Source organism: Myotis yumanensis, unplaced genomic scaffold, assembly GCF_028538775.1.
Source record: "Myotis yumanensis isolate MYYU_CA2020_CCGP unplaced genomic scaffold, mMyoYum1.0.hap1 SCAF_2, whole genome shotgun sequence".
Classification (NCBI taxonomy): Eukaryota; Metazoa; Chordata; class Mammalia; order Chiroptera; family Vespertilionidae; genus Myotis; species Myotis yumanensis.
The window spans coordinates 196209083-196222585 of record NW_027223753.1 but is presented as its reverse complement, the minus strand read 5'-3'; positions in this window follow the sequence as shown (position 1 = coordinate 196222585).

Below are 13503 nucleotides of genomic sequence, written 5' to 3'. Positions count from 1 at the left end.
TCAATAGAATTTGAGTCACGTTCCAAGCTAAAGCTCTTCTCCTCCCTCACCTGGTTACTGCTACTGGCTGGGAAGGAGTACTGATGGCAGCTTCTCTCTGTCTTTCCCATCCCACCCCCCAGTTTGGCTACTTCTGTTTGCATTAGGAAGAGAGAGAAGAGATTGTCAAGGTTTCCCTTGATTGACACAGACACAGTCCACCATGATAGCCTCTGGGATGACAGAATCCTATTGATCGCTCTTTCCTTGAGGAATTTTGAGAAGATATTCCTTGATGGTGGCAATGTCTCTGGCCTCCTCCTGGCCTCCTATAATTTATTCCTCAGCCCCTGACCAGCTGGTAGCCATTCCCTCCAGCCAGCCATGGAATCTGAGATAGCCCCAGACTGGCTTCTCCCAACCTTGACCACTGCGGGTGGATATGTAGTTTGCTTCCAATGCAACCTTATATCTCCACCATCACCCCATCTAATTTGGTCAGTTTCTCTTACCAGACCTTACACTCTTCAAATTCAGGGAGGCACAGTTGGAGCTCTTCAAGTAGTTTCCTTGAAACATCTCTCTCACTTGGTTTAGAAAGAGAGGAACATCATTCCCTTCACTCCTAGAATAAAGAGGAAGAACAAGCCAAGGCACCCCAACAATTCTCCAAAGAAAACTTCCCTGTCAATTTTCCACTCCAGTTCTGGTACAAACTCTAGGTGGGTGATGGGTTAAGGGTCACAACACCAGTTTGACCCTCTCTTTGCAAGTCCTGTACTAGGTGATATAGCCTCTCATTACAGCACCTATTGTTTACTTCTTGCCTGTAGGGCCTCAGCCAAAACTAAAATAGAAAGAGCCCCAATTGAACATCCTCTTTACACAGAAAACGGCTCCCTAATTTAGGAAATGGCTACTTTGCTAGTTAAATAATTTTCACTAGGACCATTATTTGACCTTAAGAGGACCCTTCTCTTTATCTCTTCACTCATCCCCCTCCCAGGTTAGATTTCACAATCCATACTTTCAGTAATCTTCTTGCCAGTATCATACATTCTCTAGTCTCTTTATCTTTTCCTCACATCAATCTGGAAAAACCGCAATCTTAGGTTAACTCAACAGCCCACATCCTCCATATCTGAACCCAGGCAGCTATGCACCACATCTGAGAAACACAAAAGGGCAAGCTGATATGACTATAATTTTAAGGTCACTAGCTCTGGGCCCTCAACACTGCCAATAATCCAGTTATATTTATTTGGCCAGCGGGCTCTCTTGCTCTCTACAAGGGTCATTTTAAGTCTTCCTTACTCTCCTGAATCTCTGATCCCCTACCTGCTACTAATTCTCAGAAAATACCTTGCCTTTGCTTGGCCAGTGTGGCTCAGTGGTTGAGCATTGACCTATGAACCAGGAAGTCACAATTTGATTCCAGGTCAGGGCTTATGGGTGGCTGTGGGCTTGATGCCCAGTAGTGGGGCATGGAGGAGGCAGACAATCAATGATTCTCTCTCATCATTGATGTTTCTCACTGAAATCAATAAAAAAAATATTTTTTTTAAATAAAGAAAAAGAAAATACCTCCCCTTTTATTTCTTGGAGAATACAGAAGTCATTACACCTTCTCCCTAGCAAAATTACCACCCGACACCTGCACCCATTCTATTCTCTTTCCCTCCTGTTAAAATAGAAATACTCCTCCTTTAGCCTCTGTTTCTTCCTTGGATCCTCTCCCCTGCCACTTTCTCAGGAACCATACACTATTAATTATCCCTTCTTCTAACTTCAACCTCTCTCTTTTGAATTCTTATCTGAATCTAAACATATTAAAGTCTCCTCTATCTCAACAAACCTGTAACAGCTTACACTTATAAAGTAATTACTATGTACCACTATTGTTCTAAGTACTTCATATATGCAACTTATTTAATAATTATATAACCCTATGAACTAGGTAGTATTTTTATCTCCGTTTTTTTTACGAAAACAGGTTCAGAGAGATTGTATAACTTGCTCAAGCCCGCACAGCTGATGAGTAAGGTGGATTCCAACCTGGGTAGTCTGATTCTATTCTTTGGATTTCCTATTGGTCTGTTTTTATTAGCTATTGTTTCTCTAGGTTTTTGCTTTCATTGTCTTATCTCTTCATGACTTGCTTCCCCACCTTAACTTTTATTATAATAATCTGAAATTTAAAGAAAAGCTGCAATAATAGTACAGTGGACACCAATTATATATACCCTCTATCTAGATTCACACACATATCTACACACACACACACACACACGCACACACAATGACACGATTCAAATTTTAATTCCAATGGTATATTAATTGTAATTGCATAAAGAACAAACTTCACTCCCAGAACTTCAGTCTTCAAAGCACCACAAAATTAACAGATGCCCATCCTGATTAGTGACAGTGACCAATCACAATACTTTCCAAATCTGTCAATGAGGGGTCACTGCATATCTGTTATTCAGTTCATGACAGACAGCAAAGCATGCTATTGTGTTGTCTCCTTGTCTCCCAGGGGTAAACTTACATGACATTTTATAAAAATGGATATTTGAAAGAAGAATTTGGCCAAAAAGATGAAGGTACTGAAAAAAAATTAAAAGTGATAATGCTGAAAGTGAAATTAGAATCAAACATAAAAGGAGTTATAGAAGAGATAACTGGTAGTATTAACACTGCCATCATTAGAAACACTAGCTATTCTGGTCAGGGCATGTACCTTGGTTGCGGGCACATCCCCAGTTGGGGGCGTGCAGGAGGCAGCTGATCGATGTTTCTCTCTCATCTATGTTTCTCTCTATTCCTTTCCCTTCCTCTCTGTAAAATATCAATAAAATATATAATTTAAAAAAAAGAAACACTAGCTATGCTACCAGAGGAACTTGGTGAAGGCAAATTTATGAAGATTAATGAGGAAAGTGGTTGTGATGAAAAGGATGAAGATGCCTTGGAGGCAGTGGCATTGGCAAAAACTTCACATTAAGAGAAATTTTAGAGACATTTCATGACATAAGGGCAAATGATAAAATGATTTAAGCTGATCAAGTTTAGAAAGGAGTATGACAATTTGAAAAGGCATAGAGAAGATGCTTAATCCATATAACTAATTATACAATCAGAAGAGTTGTTCAAACTATCCTTTGAGTTTTTTGCAAAGAAATGAAATACTTTAATCCACAATGTTTCTAGTGTTTTAAATTATAGTGTACTAAAGAAAACATTGTTTTACAAGTTTTTCATTTTCATTTCCTAACTAACCATAGTGTTTTGACAAAAATGTTTAAAGGTCATGGAACAGTGGTAATTTTTTCCACTATTAAAATCATTTTGGCCAGGCTGGCATGGCTCAGTGGTTGAGCATTGACCTATGAATCAGGAGGTCACAGTTTCATTCCTAGTCAGGGTACATGCCTGGGTTGTGGGCTCAATCCCCACTAGGGGGCATGCAGGAGGTAGCCAACCAATGATTCTCATCATTGGTATTTCTGTCTCTCCCTTTCTCTCTGAAACCAATAAAAATATATTTTAAAAAATCATTTTGCACACTTGTATGTAGTCCTACACTACCATGCAAAGGGATATATATATACATTTTTTTCCTGAACCATTTGAAAGTACTCTACAGGTATTATGATGTTTCACCTCCCAAATATTTCAACATGTATCTCTATCCCTTAAGAACAGGGACATTCTCCTACATAATCACAATACTTCTCTTATCACTCTCAAGAAATTCAACATTGATACTATATTTAATATTCAGTATGTATTCAAATTTCATCAATTGTCTAAATAATATCCTTTATAGCATTCTTTAATGTCTAATGTCTAGATAAAGATTAGGCATAGCCTTTAGTTTCCTTTAATCTAGAATAGTTTTGCTGTGTTTTTTTTCTTTTTCTCTCATGACACTGATATTTTTTAAAAATATATTTTATTGATATCTTAAAGAGAGGAAGGGAGAGGGATAAAGAGTTAGAAACATTGATCAGCTGCCTCCTGCACACCCCCTACTGGGGATGTGCCCACAACCAAGGTACATGCCCTTGATCTGAATCAAACCTGGGACCTTTCAGTCCGCAGGCCAACGCTCTATCTACCAAGCCAAGCCAGTCAGGGCGACACTGATATTTTTTAAAGAGTATAGACTGCCCCACTATTTGAACTTATCTGCTTGTTATCTCATGCTTAGAGCAGATTAAATATTTATGTTCTGGAACTTCTTTCCTCCAACTGCCTTACTCCCTTTCCCCAACCAAGGTCCAGGTAGCTATGGTAAGTTATGGAAAAATTCCTGTAATGTTCTTCTTTTCTTTTTATTGCTTTTCTCTTTCCTTAACCAACTTACCAATAAGTAATCAACCAATTCTCTTCTCTCAAAAAAAAAACAACAACAACAACAACAAAACAAACAAACAAAACCCCAAAGAATTCCACAACTAACTTCCTTAACCTTCTCACATATTCTTAGGAATGATTGAAATTCCATCATTTGTTTTCTTCATTCTTTTTACTCCTTGGGTGCTCAAAATCCCTCACGTCCTCTATCTCAATCAAAAACTCTCAAGAAAAGATTGAAAACCCTTACACTAAAATGAAATAGCTACCACTGGTTTAAAAAGACACATCTACCAAGGAAAGATTTAACTTTAGCAAAGTTCGGTAAAGATCTATGCCCATCCAGTCGTAGGGCATAATACACTCTCTATTGAAATGAATTGACATATAACTCAGCGGGTAAAATCAAAGATTTCCACATCAAACTCTGTCTTCATTAAAGTACTGCTTTTAGCATAATAACTATTTCTATTGATAATAATTTATACAGAAAAGTGCTAGAATATTGAATGACCAGGTAGGCGTTTGGAAAAAAATCTTTGGTTGAAATATTGTTGTTTTAGTCTTGGGGGAAAAAAACAACTCTATAATATAAATTTCATGGATGGCTTGACTCACCAACTATTTTATAGTGATACTAAAGACCCAAAGCACGAAAATCGTGCAAGAGTAGGCCTACCCTCCCCTGGCTGCTGGCACTGGCTTCCCTCTGGCACCCAGGACCCGGGCTTCCCTCCACCCCGGCTTCATCAGGAAAGACGTCCAGAATGACGTCCGGAAGTCATCTGGCCTAATTAGCATGTTACCCTTTTATTATTATAGATCTTAAGGTCTTATTCTCCATGGCTCCCAACACATGCCTTACCTCTATAATTGAAGTTCAGTACATGCTTGCTGAGTTTAAAAATATTTTTTTGACAAGAATATTACATTGATGGTTTGTCCTCCTCTGTTAATCATATCAGACAATGTATAATATCTATTAGTGGTCATTTTAAATTCATATACTTGGTTAAGGTGATGTGTGCCCTATATTTGCCAGTAGGAGGACCTTTAATCTGTGTGTCATTTGACATGTCCCATCAGTTTGTGAATGCTCACCTGGTTATTTTTAGTTGAGTACCATATATGGTATTTGGATCATTGTAAAAATTGTTTGAGTTCTAGAATAATATCATCTTTCTTCAAGGAGGATTTACATTTGCCTCTGGAAAGAGGTTAAGGCTACTAGCAATGATAGGTCTCCTTAATCCAACTGGAAGACCTCAGAGGATTTGAAGCTGGGAGGGCTGGCTTATTTCTGGTTTATCTTTACTCCCAATGTAGTCCCTTGGGTCCCAAACCCAAAACCTGAAGTCACTCCCCTTGACCTTTCTCAAACTTTAACTTTATATCCTTATTCCTATTAGTCTGTCAAAAGTTCTGTTTAGCTTCCCAGTCACCTCCTTGGGAAAAGCAGCTTAAATGTTCTGCTCACTTCTCTGTGTTTTCTTCTCTTAGATCTTATTTCATTGTCGTGCTAGCTCTAGGAGTGATTTAAAAAATACTTTTTCCAACTTCTGTGGGGTTTTTTTGGTAAAAGTATTAGGCTGAATTACCTAATCCTTTACTGGAATTGAAAGTTCTCCTTGCCCCAGAGTTGACTTTTAAAAATAAAAATATGGTTCTATCATTTTCCTAATTAAAACACTTCAATGACTGCCTATTTTTCTTCAGAATCTTTTATTAAGCTTAATGGTCTACATCCCCAAATCATCTCCAGCCATTCTCTATCTTGCTTTGTACTTTCTAGACACAGTGGCTCTCTTTCGCAAAAATTATGATTTTCAATCATTCAACCTTTATAATTCTGGCATTGCACTGTGGTTTCCATCTCCTGACTACTGTTAACTGCTCCCACCCATCACCTCCTTCTGACCTAGTTAATGCTTACTAATTGCCAGAGCTCAGCCAAATGTTCAGCAAGAACTTCCCTGACTCTCCCGGCCTACATAGGCCAGTCATAGCACCCAGTTTCCTCTTCAAAGCACTTATTAAAGTTTGCAATTATACGTTGATTTGAATGATTAGTTGAATAATCTCTGTCTTCTTCATATGCTATATGATGGCAGGGGTCATGTCTGTTTTGCTCACCATTGCATGCCCAGCAACTACTTGTAACAGGTGTTCAATAAAATAGAGGAAAGAATAAAAATGATTGTCAATCAAAAGTCCTTTTCTGGGTCAGTTATCTATGCAATTAGCCCATTTATTTGCACCAACAGTTCTGCAGCTACGGTTTGTTGATGCAGCTGAAATTTTCTGGCTTTTTACTTTGAAGTCTGATTTAAAAAAAACCACACACACACCAGTTTCGATTTCCATTCCTCCTATGGTCACGTTGATTTCATGTCAATAGAGAGTTATTTTTAACCAAAGAAGCGTTGCTTTGTTGGTGACTTTGTAAAACTTTGGAACAAACCGAGAGTTACTTTGGTTTCAATGTAAACAACACTGATTCTTGAGAAAAAGCCATTCTGATGCTTGGTTTTCATTTTGGCTAACTCCTCAGAAAGTCAAAAATGAAAGACAGAGTCTCAGGTGATGGAAGTCAAAATAATACAGCAAATAATGTTGCAAATATGTTCTTTTGCTGACTATAGATTTCCCTGGTAGAGTGAATTTCCATCTGTTTTGCATTTGAAAATAAAAGACAGCTGCTTCTTTAAAATTTGTAGGTAAGAAGTCAATAAATAATGAGAACTCTAATTAATATTGTAGGTTTTTGTTTTAAAACCAGATTTAGGCTTACATTAATAGAAACTTGCATACGCCTGTACCAACTTTGTATTTTAATAGGCTTGTCTTGGAATTGGCTATTTTACTTTCTCTAGGTCTCTAGAATACACAAACAATAACTATTTTACTTTTTTAGTTTTAAAGTGATTTCTTAGCTTTCTGAATGGGGTCTTCGCTGACACAGTTGGGTAATGGTAACTGTGAATTAGCTTAAGTTTATAGGGATTACAGTTTGTTTCTGCTGGAGAAATATGAAATGTGTCGACATACCACTGGGCAACACCTCACTTCCACACTTTGTGAAACTAAATCTTCCTCTGAAAATGCAGTCCTCTTTTTAAAAGACACACGTTTAGCCCTAGCCACTTTGGCTCATTGGATAGAGTGTTGGCCTTCGGACTAAAGAGTCCCTGGTTTGATTTCTGTCAAGGGCAAATGCCTGGATTGTGGGCTCGATCCCCAGTAGTGGGCGTGCAGGAGGCAGCTGATCAATGATTCTCATCACTGATGTTTCTAACTCTCTCTTCCTCTCTGAAATAAATAAAAATACATTAAAAATAAAAAACCAATATGTTTGCTATGTAGGTTTAGAAATGGGGATATTCTTAGACATGGCAGCAAACAGTCTCAATTTTCTCCCTAAACTTTTGCCTTCATTATCCAACTGCCTACTAACCATCCCTTCTTGGATATTTAATATATCTCAATCTTAACATGTCTAAAATTACACTCTTGTTTCCCCTTGCTCCCAAAAGTCTAATTCCCATAATCCTTATCATCTCAATAATGACAACTTCATTCTTCTAATTGCTCAAGCAACTGAAGGGTCATCCCTGGCTCTTCAGTTTTCTTCATACGCCATTTCCAAATCATCAGCAAATCCTCTCAATTCTACCCTCAGCACATGTCCAGAATCTAATCACATCTCATCACTGCCACCATTACTCCCCTAGTCCAAGTCCAAGCCACCATAATCTCTTGCCTAGACTACAAACTGATCTTCCCTGCTTTCACTCTTACTATCATATAATGCTCCTTCACACACAGCAGCCAGAGTTATCCTTTCAAAATGTAAATCATATAGATTTTTGTCTTAAGGTAGAATCCAAAGTCCTTTTCATGGGCTCAAAAGATAAAATATAGCCTCTGGCCACCCCTTTGACCTCTTCAGCAGAACTTCCTTTTGTTCATTTCACTCCAATCAAACTGGCTTCTGTGATTTTCCTCTACCATGCCAGTCTTGCTCCTACCTCAGAGACTTTGCATATGATATTCCATCTACCTGGAATGCCCCACCCCTAATATCATCATGACTAGCTCCTTAATCTTCCTCAGGCTTCTGCTTAAATGTTTCCATTCAGAAAATGCCCTTCCTGAACAGCACATCAATTTTAAAAGTACCTCATCCCCTACCCACAGGACTCGTTCATGCCTTTCCTAGGATAAGGTTTTCCAGGTTAGTCCTGATTTCATCTGTATTGTCTTGACATAGTAATTATAAGTAATTATTCTCAAAATGTCCTGGTTTGATAAATTATGTTGTTGCATACCCTTACAATATTTTCTTCTTATAGTTTTCATCTGTACCTGATACCACCTGTCTATCTCTCCCCGTTTGAATGTTGGTGAAAGTTGACCATTTGTTTTATTTTCTGCCGTATCCCTATCACTAAAAAGTACCTACAACACAAAGACTCAATAAATCTGTGTTGAATGAATGGGGTCATTAGCTACCTGATAATGTCAATTGCTCTCCTGGAAACCAGGGAGGAAAAGATAAATAAGAGACCCTATTCAATACACAAGCCCCACCTGAGAGATTGTGTTTTGATAGAAACTGGAAAAAAGATTTTCAGGTTGAAAATCTATGGTCTGGGGATCTATCTGCCTAGTGGAGGAGTCAGAGATGAAAGGCAGATGGGCATCGGAACATCTCTCATCAGTGAATGGCTGGGATGTCCAGTCTGGCAAAATCATATTGAGTTTACTATGCACATAGTCCTGCCCAGTGTGGCTAGTCAGAGCTAATGATAAATTAAATTCCTAAATTCTATTTTTGTCACCGGAAAAAGTTTTTACTACAGAGTATTGGCTTTGCAGAGCCTAAGCAGCAAAAATAGAAAGTATTTATAGCCCCAAATGTCTCATGACAGTATAAGAAGTAGGGACAGGGAAATTGTCTCACAGAGAACTGAGTTTGGGATTTGATCAAAATGAGCAGTTGGACACAAATTATTTGCTGCAGGGAACAGCTTTGTAACCAAACTTTTGCATATAACTCTAATTATATCCTTAGGATAAATCCATACAAGTTAGAAATGCTATTAACTCGGATGATCTCTACACATGATTTTCAAGATTGTCTTGAAAACGACTTGGGAATTCATTTTTTTAAAAAGAAAACCTTCCCCCCTCTATTAAATTTAGGTGTATTCCCAGTAGAAACAGCTGAGGTTCTTAACATTCTAAGGTTTAGTAATCCTAGATACTTCAAGAAATCTGCTGCATAATTCTCTCCTCTGACAATATAGAGGTAGGCTTAATTCCTCCTCTCTATATTATATTCCTAACACCATGCAGGTACACCTCTATTATAGCATTTGCCACACTATAATGTATTTGTTTTCCTATTTGGCCACCCTCCAAGTCTCCTTTCCCTCCCACCCAAACCCCAAGGGTTTTAAAAGCCTGTGAGCTCTTAAAGCAGCAGCTCTTAGGGAACATCTTCAAAGTGCAGAATTTGCTGCCCTCTCAGAATTTTTTTTAATACTTACCTGAGGGCATGTTAATTAATTGTAGAGAGATGGGGAGGGAGAGAGAGAAAGAGAGAAGGAGGGAGGGAGGGAGGGAGGGAGGGAGGGAGGGAAAGGGCAACATGGATGTGAGAGAGGAAGATTAATCAGTTGCCTCCCATAGGCGCCCCAGCTGGAATCAAACCCTTGACCTTTCAGTGCACTGACCGATGCTCTCAACTGAGCCACATCGGCCAGGTCATGCCCTCTCGGATTTTCACTCAGAAGTTCTAGGGTGGGGCTGGGGAATCTGTAGCAGACTTTCCCAAGAGACCTAGATAGTCAGTTCATAGACTTCACCATATGAAAATGACTGAGAGTAGGGACTATCTTAGTCATCATTGCATAACTAGTGCCTGGCACATACACACCCATAAATGTGCGCTGAATCAACTGAATGAATGGTCTGGAAAACATCTGGGGACTTCTCTAAGAGAATCCTTTCAAAAAGAATCAAAACCAGTTAGATCAGACAGCACTTTGCTTATGTGCTATGGGAATTATTCAACAAACAGGTCTAAAACTAAAGGGGATTAAAGAGCACAGTTAGCTATCCTGTGAAGATAAGAATAGTCCAGCAAGTGATTAGGCAGTTTACAGATGCAAGTCTTAGATAAACAGAATACAGCCCTGGCCGGTGTGGCTCAGTTGGTTGAGCGTCATCCCATGCACCAAAAAAAGGTCACCGGTTTGATTCCCAGTCTGAGTTGCAGGCTCAACCCCAGTAGGGGGTGTGCAAGAGACAGCCAATTGATGTTTCTCTCTCTTTCTCCCTTTCCCTTCCTCTCTCTCTAAAAAAATCAATAAAAACATATTTTTTAAAAAGTCAAACAAAAACAGAATATAGAGGGTCCTCATGTATGATGGTGTGACTTATTATTTTTCAACTTTATGATGGTGCAAAAGCTATATGCATTCAGGAGAGACTGTACTTCAAATTTTGAATTTTGATCTATTCCCAGGCTAGTAATATGTGGTACAATGTAGGGCGTGGCTATAGGGTTAAGCCTCCGACTGACCTGTTGGCAAAGCCACAAACAAGTCCCAGCTTAGAGGGCACAGTCCTCTTAGCATAATTAGGCTGGACCTTATGACGCTGCTCCCTAGATCTTATCTGGGAAGCTAATGGGCTGAGGGAGATGTAGCAAGTGCTGCCAAAACAAGTGAAACTCATAAGAACATTGTAACTATGGTGACCACTACCTTGTTTACCTCTGTCTATAAAATAAAGGCTCAGCTTGCCTCTGGATCTCTCTCTGTGGCCTCTCCAGGCACAGAAAGATCCACCTAGACCCAGCTTATTCTCTTTGTCATTTCTTCATCCTTTCGCTGCCCTCACTCAGGCTTTCGAACCCTTGGCTGAGCTGGCTCGGCACAGTACAATACTCTCTCATGGTGCTGGACAGCAGCAATGAGATGATTTTGCCCTACAGTAGGGTAATGTAAGTGTTCTGAGCACGTTAAGTTAGGCCAGGATAAGCTATGATGTTTGGTAGATTAGGGGTATTAAGTGTACTTTTGACTTACTTTTTCAGCTTATATCAGGATATAACCCCATCATAAGTCAAGAAGCATCTTTAGTTTGTGAACTGGATGCATTTTAGAACCCATCCTACTCATATTTTATCTATTTATTTTCCAGTAGGCCTTGTATCCTCATCTTTTCCAGACAGAGGCACCTTGTTGCCTCAGCAGAGGCGGAGAGAAGTGAGTTTCATGAGAGAAGTGGTTATATCTGAGAAATATTTTTAAAACCCAGAAATGGTCTGCAAAGTGAATATTCTATCACTTGATGAAAACATGAATCTGAAGGTTACATTTATCAAAGTATTTCATGTCAGGCTCACTACCAGCACTGAGCATTTTATTAATTCACCCTTAATTCATGCTGATTAAATAAATTCTCTACCTTTTGTTGCTCTGACATATTCTCTAGCAGCACTTTCCAATTTTCTCCCATAAACATATTTAAAATCCACTTGATGTGAATACATTCAGCCAAATCTTTTCTTGCCCTAGAATCCCAAAACTACAGAACACCCTTTCCAGGAAATAGGAAATCTTTGTTTAAGTAAGTCCCTCGAGTTGGCCCAATAGTAACAGCATCAAGACAAAATTTTCATTAATAGAATGTTTAAAAACAAGTCATTCAGTTGTCTAAATAATAACAGTTGGACTTTTCCTTCACTTTGGATATATTAGATACATGCACATATAAACTTCTGTTGAGTTAAAGAATAAGTTGTCCTTATACATCATCAGGAAACATTATATCTTGGACTTGGCACTCATAGATAAGGAATTGTCAGTCTGCCATTTATGCAGTGTGGCTGCATTCTCCATGTAATCTCAGTACAGCATTGCTGAGAGCCAAGGCCTCTGTTTTCAAATCTCATGTCTTTCACTGTGCTCGCTGAGTCACGTTAGTTACTGTTTCCTTCTTGGTACAGTAACCAGAAATGATTATCTTTCCACCAGAAGGATGTTGGGGAAATGACTATTACTAATAGTTATGAAAACAGAAAGCAACTGATATTGATACTTGTACTTTATAGCACGTAGTCTGTTCATGAGCAGGGAAATGGGAGGTCTTGAGTCACTTGAAATTTCAAGTATGTAGTCTTGGCATTTACGTTAATAAGTTGTTCATTGGGAGTACTCTACTGATCAGTAATGCTAAGGCAAATCCAGCAGACAAGGAAAACAGAAAGTGATAAAATATGTGCAAAGGAAATTAGAATATTTCAGTCCTATACGCGTATTTTAAAAATATTAAATGGCTTTGGGCCACATATAGAAAGTATGCACATGCATATGCTATAAACTATATGTTGCATGTATATATTTGTACCTTTTGCAGTTTTGAAGAGCATTCATAGAGGAGGCACTTATTCATGTATGAGTACTTACAATATTTAATCCAGTGACTTAAATGTATTAGATACTCATTGAAAAAATGATTTTTTAAAAAAGTGAATTGATAGCTCGGCCAGTGTGGCTCAGTAGTTGAGTGTTGGCCCAGGAACCAAGAGGTCACCAGTTCAATTCCCAATCAGGGCACATGCCCGGGGTTTCGGGCTTGACCCCCAAAGGGGGGCATGCAGGAGGCAGCCAATTGATGATGTTTCTCTCTCATAATGTTTCTATCCCTCTCCCATCCTCTTTCTCTAAAAATCAATACAAACATTTTTTTTAAAGTGAATTGATAATTTCATTGATAAGGAACCAGTTAAGTAAAACTTGTTTATATTTATTTGGAATATTCAGCAGCTATTTGTTTAAAAGACTGTGTTAACATGAAAAGCAAGTTATCATATAGTGTTAAGTTAAATATGAATATACAGTGATGTTACAATAGAAAAAATTTTTAAATAAAACAAGATGGAACTATAGCAAAATGTTAAAATGGGACTTTAGATTCTTTGGTCTACTCTCTACTTTCTATTTTTTTCTTTAATAAACATCTTTCTTAATCATATAATTTGGTATAAGTATAGAATTGGCAAAAAGTGCTATACGAGTTGATGTATTGCTTTGTGACAGCTTTTATATCTCTCACATGCTATATCATATTACTATCCAACTGGTAGAG